Source organism: Ursus maritimus, unplaced genomic scaffold (assembly GCF_017311325.1).
Source record: "Ursus maritimus isolate PB19 unplaced genomic scaffold, ASM1731132v1 scaffold_29, whole genome shotgun sequence".
NCBI classification, from domain to species: Eukaryota; Metazoa; Chordata; class Mammalia; order Carnivora; family Ursidae; genus Ursus; species Ursus maritimus.
This window is the reverse complement of record NW_024425452.1, coordinates 9,707,224-9,721,167: the sequence shown is the minus strand read 5'-3', so window position 1 is coordinate 9,721,167 and position 13,944 is coordinate 9,707,224.

Sequence of the window (13,944 nt, the reverse complement as noted above, 5' to 3'; positions counted from 1 at the left end):
TTAATTACATTATCTGTAGCATTACCCTGGCTACATTCTGCCTGGGAGGCATATGGATCCACTCAGCTGCTGAATTTGAAAGAGCGGTGTCCTTTTCATGCAGAAGAAAAATCATTGACAGAACCCTCTTCTTCCCCCACCATAAGCACTAGATGTTTCTTTTTCTTCTGATTGTTGTGTTTCTGGTGAAATAATTAAAAGAACCAACGTTAAATAAGTACCAAAATATTCCACAGCATCCTGAAAATCTGGATACTGCATAATGTATTTCACTCAGCACCTACCTACGAAGTTTCTATTATGTTCTAGACAAAGTGCTAGGGATCAGGGAGGGCTGGGGAGATTGAAAGATGAATGAGACTCTGTGCTGGCCAACCAGGAACTCGTATCAGAATAAGTTCATAAGAGGTGGCAAAAGAGAACACTGAAAAAGCATCCCAAGATGTAATTTGCTAAGAAAGCAGTGGTGGTGTGTCAGCCACTTGCTTAGCTCTTTATGCAGTTCAAATTCACTGCATAACTGCTTAGCTCATTTTAGACTTTCCTTTTTGTAATCTTCCTCCTTCTGTAGTTTCTTTAGTTCTTTCATCTTTTCATTCTCTATTTTGCTTTCTCTTTCAAAATAAAAACAAAAACAAAAAACAAAAACAGAGGCCTCTAACAAATGGACATAATATCATAGGAAAAAAATGCCAAAAGGCAAAGGGAAATTTCGGGTAGAAAAGTAATGGAAATGGGATAAAATTAGTATACCAAGTATACACCAGAAACTACTGTATATGAGAACGGATGGCAAATGAGCTCTGAGTTCCCTAGTGGCCAAAGATAAAGGAGGCATAATTCAAAGTTTCCAACACATTTCATAGTAGCATTTCAGCAGCTGCTAAGAAGCAGCAAGCTTCTCCCTGTGTTAAGTTAGGACATTCTTCTTGAGTCTACAAAATGGGACGTTGCGTGGAATAGCAAACAGTATTCTCCACAATATCCAATTATCTGGCAGAGTACGGTTTTTCAGTATGAAATACCAGGGATTTTTATTGGTTTTGGAGGGACAGAAAACCTCTGAAATCTGAATCATGTACAACATGAGGTTTCCCTCTCTCTCTCTCTCTCTCTTTCTCTCTCCTCATGCACATGCACACACTCACACACATTCAAATTTAACATTTTGCATCAGATAATGTTTCCGATTTAGAAAATGTTAACTCCATAATTCTTAAGAGGAGAAAGAAAAAAAGAGAATCAACAAAGAAAAACTACTGCATGAGTAACTCTTATTCCAGCTCAAAGACTTCCCCCAAATTAGACAATGAACAACAAGACTGCTCAAACTGATGTAAGTAATAGAGCTTTAGAAAAAGATAAATACTAAAGCTAAACATGGCGCTGAACACGAAGACTAAAGAAGACAACTGACAGCTTTAATTGAAAAAATAAAAGGATATTATTTTTAAAAATTGTTGTCCTTAGTCTTCCCCCTCAAAAACAAATTGTTCCGAAAATTCTCATGGATGAATAAGTGATGAAATTATCTGAAGCTGGTGTAAAGTATTTAGCTTATTACTAATGTAGTTATAACTAGTGTTGAATGAAAAACTGCTTCTACAGATGGAAAGTTTTTCTCAAAGATACACTTAAAACAATTTAATATCGGTAATACCTTTTTTTATGGAATTGCAATATTTAATTTAAAAGGTCAAGTGTTACTCTGTATTTCATTTTGAAGATAAATCTTTTATTTTGGGATGCACTTATTTTACATGATTTATTTTTATTAAACATAGGAACAATTATTTTTATCAAAACGATTATAGTTGTAATATTTCAATGTTTATAAATTTCTGTTTTTACTTGACATTCTAGAACGGGCTTCTACATTTTAAAATTTTTATTTGCATTGGAAATTTATCACCACCGATTCTTTTAAGAATCTTGAATATTTTTTAAATAAAATGCCATGATTATTACGCAATGTTCCATATCACATGCTATAACTATTAAAATGTTGTTCTTTTCCTTTTGTCCCAGGGTTGCAATCACACACAGCCTGAGAGATACTCAGTTGCTCCCACTATCAACTCCAGGACAACCACGGGTGCCAATTTCTCCAACCATCTGAGCAGAGTTTATAAGCTCCCCAAAACATAAAAACAAGACAAACAAAAAACTTTTACCTTATGGATTTACTAGAACCTGTTCTACTCATTTGTCCACCCAAGATCGAATGAATACCCGTTTTGTAGTTAGGGGGCCTAGTCAAAAAATCAGAGTTCTGTGAGCATTTCACCCAGAGAGAAGGATAAAAACTTCATAATGTCAGCATTTTTGTTGGAAAACATGCAATTCAACCTTTAAAAAAAAAAACTCACTGAATTTTATTTTTTGTTCACTTGCAAATTTACGTTTGACCTTAGGCAAGTCACCAAAATTCTTTGCATCTTAATTTCCTCATTTTGCATATGGATCCACTGAAATAACATTTTCTGGTTTAGAGGGCTGCTTTGTGGAATAACATATTCATAATTAAGTGACTACGAAGTGTAAATGGCAAGCATTCCTTGTTTCCAGGAAGCCATATATCTTTTTAAACCGCAATTTGTTTCTGGTAGCACAATAAGAGTCCCTTGTTTGGATGAAATGGGCTAAAGGAATACAGGCTAAGTAGCTGGCTACACAGTGCCATAACACTTAGAGTTGGTCAAAACCAGATATGTGGTCCGCATAAGACCCAACAGCCAGGTGCACTGCGTATTTTAATGCACTGATGAGATCTTCTGTTGTCCGGGCTTTGCAGCCTATGCTTTCACAGCAGGGATTCAGGCATTCTGATCATGGCTACGTACCCAAAGTACCAAAATCCTGCAAAATCGTCATTTCAAAACTGAAAAAGATCAGCCAGCTTGGCAGCAAGTTCAGTCCACCAGTCTGGTGCCTTATAGATAAAACTGTTTGCTAAATGACTGACATTTTCTTTATGTTTTAGGAATCTATTTTGACTCCACACAGGCAGTCCGAGGGAAAGGACGTGTGGCAAGATGTGTACTTTGAGTCTAACCGAATAAATAAATCAGAAAGAATAGATTTTCTGTGAGCACGGGTCATTTTCTGTGTTCTCCAGTTGAGTGTGACCTAGCGATGAATCACTTTATCACCTTCTTAGGAAAACTTCTCAGGTCTGCTGTTTCTTAATTTATAATATGGGAAGGCTTCTTGGAGGAATTATGGTCTGTCATCTAGAAAGTGTTTTGAGCCCCCTCACAGTCACTGGGCAGCATTTATTGAGCGCCCACTGTGTGCTTAGCACTGTGCAAACACAAATGTGTCAGGTTAACAAATCACAACCCTTCTGGCTGCAAAATAATTTTTAAAAACCCTCAGTTCCATTAATATTCCACGCCATATGGTGGAGAAAGGTCTAAACTCTATTGCTTTTGCCTTTACAGATAATTTATGAAAAAAAATGAAATATTAACTAGGAATGTGGTAGAATGGCTTTTTGTTTCACTAGGGGATGACAGATGAAGCCGCATAGGCACACATTTGAATAAGGAATTATCAATCAACCTCAAACTTGACCCACAGCTGCCATCCCTATAAATTAATGTTTACCATTTTTAAGTATGTGCAGGACATCTGGAAACACACACAGGCTGTGGCTGGCGAGAAATTTCCAAGAAATAGTATATCAAAAGCTAATTATAGCAGCAGCGAGCCCAAGTGTCATTTTGTTATGGTGAATTATAGACAGGGAGCTCTGTCACCGCAAACTGTTATTCATAACTAAATCATAATGCTTTTAAGTTTTAATTAATCTGCTTAGCTTTAGTTGCAAGGGAGAAGCTTGCTTAACTGTTAAGCCACCAAGGCTCTCTCGGGCTACCCTGAAACAGCATCTGAGCACCTGAGGGAGCAAGACCACATTATCAGGCTGACATTGCGTCTATTAAAGAGAATTTCTTTTAATATGCCAGAGTCTGAATATTTCTTTCTATTTCATTATCCAAAAACCAATTAATTTTCCATAAGAGCACCAAATTAATTACAAAATACTATGGAAATCAGAGATGTCTCTCCTTCCGCACCATTATGGAAATGCCAAGCCCCTTGGCAGCAAAGTCTTTGGAAGGTACTAGTTTTTCTCTTTAGTTAACGTTTTATTTGTGATGTGGGGAAATCCCTAATGAGCTAATGCTTTTATTTTCCTTCAAGAAGACTGATTTCTTCTGATTGCTTACTCAGTCCACACTCTATTTAATCATCCTTACCTCAGGACAGTTAGCTGGAGAAAGGGCATTTTTCCATAAAGAAACTCCCTCTTACTCATTGTGACTTCTTGGGTTTTCCTCTTGCCTGCCCAATTAGACTCTAAACTCCTCACGAGCAGGGCCGTGTTTCAAATTTATTGTATGTCCATACCTTGCCCTATCTGCACTTGGTTATAAACTTCTGTTCTGAATCCATTCTAGACATTTAGTAAATCCTTGTCAGTTGAAAGAAATTTAATTTTAATTAGCAAAGAGAAATTTAAATTTCTTGGATTTACAATCCAAAATAAATCCTAAAAAGAGAAACAGTATATCGGTTTCTTCACCAAACAACCCGGCGGGGGGGGGGGGGGGGGGGAGGAATGGCCACAACTTGTGGCTTTTTGAAATTCTGTTAAGCAAGCAAAATTGTTTCCTTCTGAGGAATTTATGATGACCTTGCGTAAAAAGGAAACAGTGAAAAGAAATGCAAAAAAGTATCCATATAGGGTGATAATATTTTATTCTAAATTTTAGTATTCTGAAATAAAGGCATTATATAATCTTCATATATTTATTTAAAGAGTGGAATCTTTTTCAAATGAAATAGTGGGAGGATCCTTTCTCCCCCTGAAAATTCTTGGATCAAGGCAGGTAACAAGGGGCCCTGGTGCCTTCTTGGATATCCGCTGGCCCCAGAAGTGACTCCTCCACTTTCTACAAAAAGGCCTTGGTTTCTGAAAATGCCTGGGAAAATCTTCCTGCAGACAAAGTACACATCACACTGCCTCTGTTTCTCTGAAGCGTCCAGTACTATGCCTTGACCCAGCAGGCATTTAATTGACATTTTATTGATTTATCAAAAGGGCCAATGCTTTTCATTGCTTTTTTCTTGAGTTACTGATTTCTTAGGATATTTTCCTCTATCTCAATTAACTGTGATTTAAAGTACAATAAATATTTCCTTCATGGTTTTTGTCATTATTTACCTAATTTAGCTTGCAGATGAGTTTATGGTTAAAATGCTATAATTTAGGCAGCAGTAGATAATAATTTATATAAGGGCTCTCTTTAAAACAGTTTTCAAAGAGCTATTTGCTTTAAAAGTTGTGAAGATGTGGGCTAGGCCAACGTGGCCTTCCTCCCTAGAACAGTAGTTCCATTTCACTGTCTAAATGGAAGGTCCCATGGTTGCACCACCTGACTTCCATGGCTTCTCCCAACCTTCAGAGTCTGTAATTCTCTAGCCAAAAAAAAAGGAAGATGCTCCTATTTGAAGTACCAAATAATGCCACCAGTTCTCCTACATTTGCTTCCTCAAGAGAGGCATGGAATTAAAGATGGAAGAGGATGTGTCCATATTTAATCCTCAGTTCAAGTACAAGGAGGCAGAAGATTTGAATTGCCTCTATTCAGCAGGTAATTCTGTCTAGTACTTTAAAACATTATTATGGATTAGTGCAGCTCCATCAAAGTGCTAATCATACTTTAAGGACTCAAAACATAGTCATTTAAATCAAATTAAAGAGAGTAAGTATGTAAGGTACAACAGAATTTTGTATACCCTACTTCTGATAAGGAAACTCAGGCATAGAATAGCTTAAAAAACCTAGCTAAAGTCAGTCTCTGAGGCAGAAATTCAACCTCTTTGGCCCACTGAGGCTTGCCTCCTACCAAACAGGTTTTGTCCCTGAAGCCCACATTTCTGGAGTGCAAATACATATATATATATTTTTTTCTTTTTCTTTTCTGTAACTTCATTGACAGGGATGCATATGTAGGGGTGGAAAATTTTTTCCTTCTTCCTTCTTGGTTCTTTGGCTGGTCTAATAATCAGATTGACACAAGACAGACTAACGGAGAAAAAGAAATTTAATTTTGTATGTAAAGGAGCACCAAAGATAGGAGACTCAAGGGCAAGTCTGGCAGTTGAGGTTTCTATGCCTCCTGAGCTAAGGAATAAGATAGGGGCCTGGGGCTTCAAAGGGAAGGAAGACAATTCACGGGAAAATAGGAAGAGCAAATGTTTGGTAAACAAGTGTTTGCTATACCATGCAGAGCCGACGGGACACACAGCACAATTGGATCACCAGGCCCTGCTGAGCTCCCTCCAGCTTACCACACCTAGCCTATACTCTTTGTAACAAGTTATCTCTGGAGAGCCTTCTTCCTAGACCAGGCCTTCTATCTAAGTTCTCAGAGGCCCTGAAGGAGGAAGAAGTTCTTCCTGAGTGTTTGGAGCCGTGAATGCCTTCGGCTCAAAATTATCTATAGGCCAATGTGACACATTTTGGGGAGGCTCACTGTGAACCCCTTTCACTTGAGCTATTTTAGGCTTCTCCTTTCCTTCTGTAAGCGTTATGTTTTTCACCCCTGTCATAAAACAAAACTAAATTAAAAACAAGAAAAAAAAAGTCTTTTGATTTGGTTTGTAATATGGAAGAAAAGCTAATGCTGGCGTAAGAATGACTAAAACACTGCTTAAATCCGCATCTGATTCACGGCCAACATCAGAGGACAAGTTGAAACAGCAGTGGATAAATAATTAAAACATTTGAAGACATTAGGTTCATATTTTCTTTTAATAAAATTACGTATTTTGAGCCTACAACGATAAGCCTCTAAGCGTGCCTCAGCCAAGGTTCTCTGAGTTTGCCACTCCCTTCAATTGCGCGTTCCTTTAATTTAAAAGCAAATGCTGATGGGAGCAAGTTAGCTCCGTTCTTGCCTTTGTGTCAGCTCCTGGCTCAGACAGAGGAAGGTCCTCCTTCCCATGAACCTAACAGACTGTCTCGCACATCCAAACACAGGAACATGGAAAACATAACTCAGGCCTGCTGTCGGAGTTGCCCCTCCATGTCATGTCCAAGAGCCATTATGAGAAGGGTCTTTTTTAGGAAGGGAGGAAGGCGAGGCCAAAATTCAAGTTTCAAATGGCCACCTCATTCTAGAGTAGCCAGATTTCAGCAAACAAGGCCACAGATGTCAACAACTCCTTATATGCTAATCATCAGACCTATCAGAAGGATTAGGAAACCAGACCTAGGGAAGTTAAATCACTCACCTGAAGTCACACAGCTAGAAAGTAAGGGATGGAGAGACACTACAGTTTTGCAATGAACTGAGAATAACAAAACTGGATTAATGTATCAAGTTTATCTTGCCAAATAAGTGAGCTATGAAGATAAAATAACATCTCCTGTGAAAAGGCCCGGCACAGTTTCTGTTACCTGGAAGGAAAACTAACATCAGCAGCATCCGCTCTTGCCTCCCTTTCTTCCTCCTTTCCTAATCTCCTTGCTCCTTGTGACTCTGCCTCCAATCCACTTTGCAGGGTTCCTCTGGATTTTCTCTACCTTCAGCAGGCCTCTCTGGAAGTTCCAACACTGGAACGGCACAAGGGAGTGCGAGGTGCAGAGACCTCAAGCAGTCAAGCAAAAGGAAGATGACGTTTGAACTGTCCCTCTCGTCTGCCAACCTTTGGATGGTCCCCTTTGCTACGGAAAGATGTGTATAGTAAGACATAGATTCTTCCCTGAGTTGTAACTAAGAGCACAGGATCACCAATTAATGCATTATACAGCCTCCATGCCCTTCCTGCCATGTCTTGACTATACGCACGGATCCACACAGTCTTGAGGTATTTTATTTGATTTTAAGTGATCTCTACCCCCAACATGGGGCTTGAACTCAAGACCTCAAGATCAAGAGTCCCATGCTCCACCAACTGGGCCAGCCAGGGCCCCCCATACACTCCTTAGCTGGTTGGTCTGAACCCTGCAGTTAGCCACTTGGATACTGACGGAAGCTCAAAAAACCAGAGACGACCCTTTGCAATTCATTGCAGGATTCTAGGCAGATGGTCCTGCAGCAGGTCACATTTTGTGTTGTTGTTGTTTTTTAACCCCTGAATTTATTCCTCTTCTCAACACTATTTAAATACTTAGAAGTCCTAACAACAATCAGATTGACCTTCCTTTCAGAAAAGATTCTTTTTAATTGGTTTCAGACTCATTTACCACTACCTTCTGAATCAGCTCTTTAATGCAACAGTCAAAAGAGTGCATTTCTTTTGCTTGTGAACTGCCTGTTGTAGGAAACAGTCCTTTGTCCTTTGTGAAAATCTCACCTCCAACTCTTATTATATTCTGTGCATCTAAGGTTGGTTAATTAAATGCACTCATTATTATTTCTTGGCCTAATGTTACTGCTTCCCCAGACTTTTTAAATGCTTTTCCCCCCTCAGATTCCTCAGTCTATTCATACCGCTTGTTAATTATTTATTAAAGTGGCATAAAATGCTCCTCAATTGTCTTCTAGACCTTCTTTTTCCTAAGATTACTCTAATATTTTAAAATAACTTATTTCTGGGGCACCTGGGTGGCTCAGTCAGTTAAGCATCTGCCTTTGGCTTGAGTCATGATCTCAGGGTCCTGGAATCGAGCCCCCGCATCGAGCTCTCTGCTCAGTGGGGAGTCTGTTTCTCCCTCTCCCTCTGCCTGCCACTCTCCCTGCTTGTTCTCTGTCTCTCTCTCTCTGTCAAATAAATAAAATCTTTAAAAAATTAAATTAAAATAACATTTCTTTTTGTTAAAAATGGCAACGCTTATTCAGTACCAAAAATGAGAAAGTACAAACATGTAAACACAATAATTTTTAACCCAGATCCCTCCCTGCCAGTGCCCACATACAAAAACACGTTTTTCCTTTTTTCATTGAATACAACTTTGTGAGCACGCCATATTTTCATGTCATTAAATATATTCCCATATAATTTTAATGGTAGCATAATATTCTATTATATGGATGGAACATAAATTATTTAAGCCATCCTTGTTGTTAAACATTTAGGTTGGTCTTCACATATATTATGAAAACAGAGTGGTAATAAGCATTTCTTATTGCAAAATATTTTCCGTTAACTCTAATTAACCTTTAAGATAATCTCAGAGAAGTGGGTCACCAGGCTGTGCATTTTTAGGGCTTTTCTTACAGACTTTCTAACTTACTGTCAGTCTTGTTTTCCTAATAATGTCCTAAGCCTTCCTTCTGACTAATGTGGGAAGAGTATTATCCAGGGTTTGGGGCTTTATACACTTAGACTTCCTCCTTACTGTAGGTTCAACATTTTTCTGACTCCCTTATTCCTTCTACTACTAGCCTTAGTGTTCAGGTGAAGCTTGTCTTCAGGATATTTGTAGTGAAGATCAGGATTTCCCAACCTCAGCTCTACTGCCGATCGGGACGTATCACTCCCTGTGGGGGGAGCTGTCCTGTGCATTGGAGGAGAGGTAGCAGCATCCTATAAATGCCTCGAACACCCTAGCAGGGTGGTGATCAAAAATACCTCCAGACATTGCCAAATGTCCCCTGGAAAAAATACCACCCAGTTGATAACAACTAGTCTAGGGGATATAGAGCTTCTTATAAGTTAACATCATCTTGAGTTGTATGAAAAAAGACATGGTGTCCTGCTCAAGGAAGGAACATGTCTTACCGCTTGACCCCAGGTCAGAGAACATCTGTAGTGTTGACGCGAATTCTGAGTTGCACATTTTGAGAACATCTGTAGTGTTGATCTGAATTTTGAGTTGTGCATTTTGAGGCATGCAAACAAAACACAGAGCTTCAAGAGTAGAGTAATTCGGCAGATGGGCGTGTGCCCATATAAGGTCTGGTCAGTGGTCTGAGTTCACTTTGGTTTATAGAAGATTCAGAAAGAAGTATTTATTTTGTGCTGCTTTATAAATAAGAGCCAGGTAAAAGATACAGAAAGACACATTTCAACTTAATAGACAGAATGCAGGGCCTCAAAAGTTGGTAAGTATCTTATCACTGCAAGTTAAAGCAGATCCAGGATCAGAGTGTTGTTGGAAGGCCTCTCTGTGCTGGAAAGAATGTAGGATCAGGTGTCTTCCTGGGTTTTTGTACTTCTAAAACACAGAACATCTGCCTGTATTGAAATCTGACAAGTGACCTTTCTTAGCAGTACACAGTTTGTTGCATACACAGTATCGACAGAAGTAATCGGGGTCGCCTCACCCACCACAGCTATCTTCCTGTGTGCTGCTGAACATCCAGGGCTGCCTGACCAGCAAGGCCCCTGTGGCCACCCATGCTGCTCAAGGACAGCCATCGTTCCCGATCCCCCATCTCACACACCCTCCTGCACTGTATGAGGCACTAGGCAGCAAACAGCCCCCAGTTTTCAACGGCTGTAGAAAAAGGTAGGCCCAAGCAGAAAGGCAAGTAAACTAGCGGGGGTTTCCTGGACACAATGAACACGTAGTATGTCCATTCCGCCCTAACCTTCCTTTGTCAGGTCACTTAAAACGGAGCATATCAGGCAAGCTTATTGTAAAGAAGATCACATCTGAAGCCATAAACAAGTTATACATTCCTCACTTTCAGTCTAAATAGGCTTTAAAAGATCTTGAGAGAGGACAATGTAAATGCTGACATAAGCATTAAAACTATTTGGCTTTAAATATGGAAAGAGCCCAATGTCCACCGACTGATGAATGGATAAAGGTGTAATTCACACACACACACACACACACACACACACACACACACACACATTACTCAGTCGTCAAAAAGAATGAAATCTTATCATTTGCAATGACTTGGACAGAGCTAGAGGCTACAGTGTACTATGCTAAGCTAAATAAGTCAGAGAACGACAAATATGATATTTCACTCATATGTGGAATTTAAGAAACAACACAGATGAACATATGCGGGGGGTGGAGGGAAGACAAAGGTGAAATAGACCAGAAGAGACCACAGAGAACAAACTGAGGGTTGATGGAGGGAAGGTGGGTGGGGATGGGTTAGATGGGTGATGGGTACTTAGGAGGGCACTTGTTGTGATGAGCACTGGGTGTTGTATGTAAGTGATGAATCACTGAATTCTACCCCAGAAACCAATATTTCACTGTGTGTTAACTAACTAGAATTTGAATTTAAAAAAAAAAAGAAAAACTATTTGACTTTCCTCATTAGTTTCACTGCTACACGATTATGCATCCACAGTACCTGGGGTTATAATCATATATTTTTCTCTAGCTTTTTCATAATTTACATCATATTATTTCCAATGCAAGTACACACTCCTTGGAGATAGTAACTTTGTCTCTCTCTTCTAATATGTACGAAAGTCTCTTTTACAGTTTTTTTGTTTTGTTTTGTTTTACTATTAGTTGTGCCCATATTTATTTGTGGATAGAGTTTCTCACCTCCTTTGAACAACATTCTCAAGCTGCTGAACGCTGGAGTGCACAGGATCAATCCACATTCTGGCAGACAGTGTGCGCCCACCACCCGCTAACTAATCTGCCTCCAATAGTTTCCATATTTTCACGTGTCCATCACAGTGCTGGGCAGCACGTGCGTCCTCAAAAAGTACTGTGGATCCATACTGACTCCCCTTCACTATAAAATTTTCGACACTCAACAATGAGGTGAGTTAATTCCTTTTTTAAGGTTCAAGAGTTGCACCAGGTTGTGAGATGAAATAATCAGTTGGTTAATCTTTTTTTTCAATCACCGGGTAGGCACATCCTGAAATAAAGAAAACTCCATTAACTTTTGTGTCCCATTTGTTCCGTGTCTTGGCTTCCTAGCAGACTGTGAGATCCCTACGTTCAGAACGGGTTCTGGCTTTGGCTGCGCACAGTACCTAGCAGAGCATGACGTACACACGGGCCCGTGGTGCGTGCCACTCTTAATGTCCCGAGTGTGGCGTATGGTGGCGCCACGAAAGAGGACTGCTCTCTGCCCAGTCAGCTGGGAGGACAGGCTCTTCAGGTGCCCTTTCCAGAGATACAATCCTCCGATGGCACCAGTGGGGGAAATCTAGAGCCAGTGGTCAGGATGCTTCGTCCGGCTTTCGTACGTGGCCAATAACGGCATGTCGCTGAGCCCTGGGTTTCCCACTGTATCCCACTGTGCCAGATGCTGTTTCTGGGCTCAAATCCCAGCTCAGCTACTTATCAGCTTTGTCACTTAGGCAAATTACTCAATTTCTCAATGCCTTAGAATCATCATTTAAAAAATAATTATAGTAATAACAAGAATACTTTGCTCATGCAGTTGTTGTGAGAACTGAATGAGTTAAGAGGTGTCAAGCACTTAGAACGGTACCTGCTACATAATAAGCTCTTAATAATGTTAACTCCATCTATCTACCTTTAATCATATGCAGAAGAGAATTAATAGTGCAGTGCAACGTAAGATGACATGATGGGATCCTTTCTTATGTCATGGTTCTAACAAAGAAAATCTCTCCGCGGAAATAACCTTTCCCATTCTCAGGGTAATTGTCATGGTGACGAAGATTTTTGGTGAGGTGCGTTATAGGATTGGCTGCCTCAGCTTTCTGCCTTCGCTATACAGAAATATCAATATTATCTACCTTCTCGGGTAGGAAGGAAGCTAATGATCTGTGAATCGAGTGCATAAATACAGCAACGCTGATAAGAAATGTTAAGACATGGTACCAAGATGTGCTTGATCTTGACTCCTGTGTACAGACCACTAGAAATGGCTTTCTCAGAATTGCTGACCTTCCCAATTCACTTTTTTAAGGAGAACAACATGATGACAATGGTCTCTGCTCCCTCCTCCCATCTCTTCCCTGCCTGTTTTATTTGGGGGAGAGGGGTTCACAGGCTGGTTGTCTTTTTTTCTTTAAGGTTGAGTTTTTCCCTTCATTCTTTTCTGGTAGAGGGCAGAGTTCCTTCCCAAGTCAATGGGGGTCCTCAGACCCGCCAGGAGGGGGGAGGAGAAGAAGGAATTAGAACTGTGAAAAGCTACCCTTAATATCAAATAAAACTTCAATTGAATGACCCGAACTAGCAGTTTTAAGGAGCGAATGATGAGGTTCTGTGTGGAGGTTGAGAAATGCAATCATCACCGAAGGATTAAAATAAATAGTGCAATGAACCTTCGTCCTCCTTCTCCCCGTGCCTCAACACCCCCTCCCCTTGATAAATACACAAATCTACATGGGTGCACACCATTTCAGAGGGTAATTATCCAAACTGTCTAGAACAAACAAAACAAGTGCAAATGTTATGTCCATGTTTAATGAAGACTTTGGAGTAGCTCAGTGAAGTGAAACCCATTCTGCTTCAGTCACGCTTTCCCATCCCCTGACCCCTCGCACATGCAGCCAATAAGGGGCCTCATTTGAAATTCAGAGGCTCCGCTGCTGGGATTTAATAACAAAACTGGCACCTGTCACTTTCTCTATATATGGGCTGCACTCTACTGCTTTAACCATTAAAAACAACTCATCTAGGAGAAAATACAAAGCAACTGCCAAGGAATATTTACTCTCCAGGCCCACAGTGACCCCTCAAGAAGTCATGAGGTGTGTGCAGCTAATTGCAAGGGGAAAACAACTTTTAAGAAGTTATTCATGTGAACGCGCGCGCCACCAGGCATCTCCCGGAACACCGGAATCCCGGTGTGCTCACGGGATCCAGACTGAGACCGGGAACTCCCTTAGCGCGCGCGGGGCGGCTGGCGGCTGGCGGGCCACCTGCACAGGGGAGCGGGCGGACTCGCGGTCGGCACCCGCGAAACAGCAGACTGAGACCCTGAACCGGGTGCGCGCGCCACCAGGCTTCTCACGAAACTCCGGAATCGAGGTGTGCTCACCGGGCATAGACTGAGACCGGGAGACCCGGGAGCC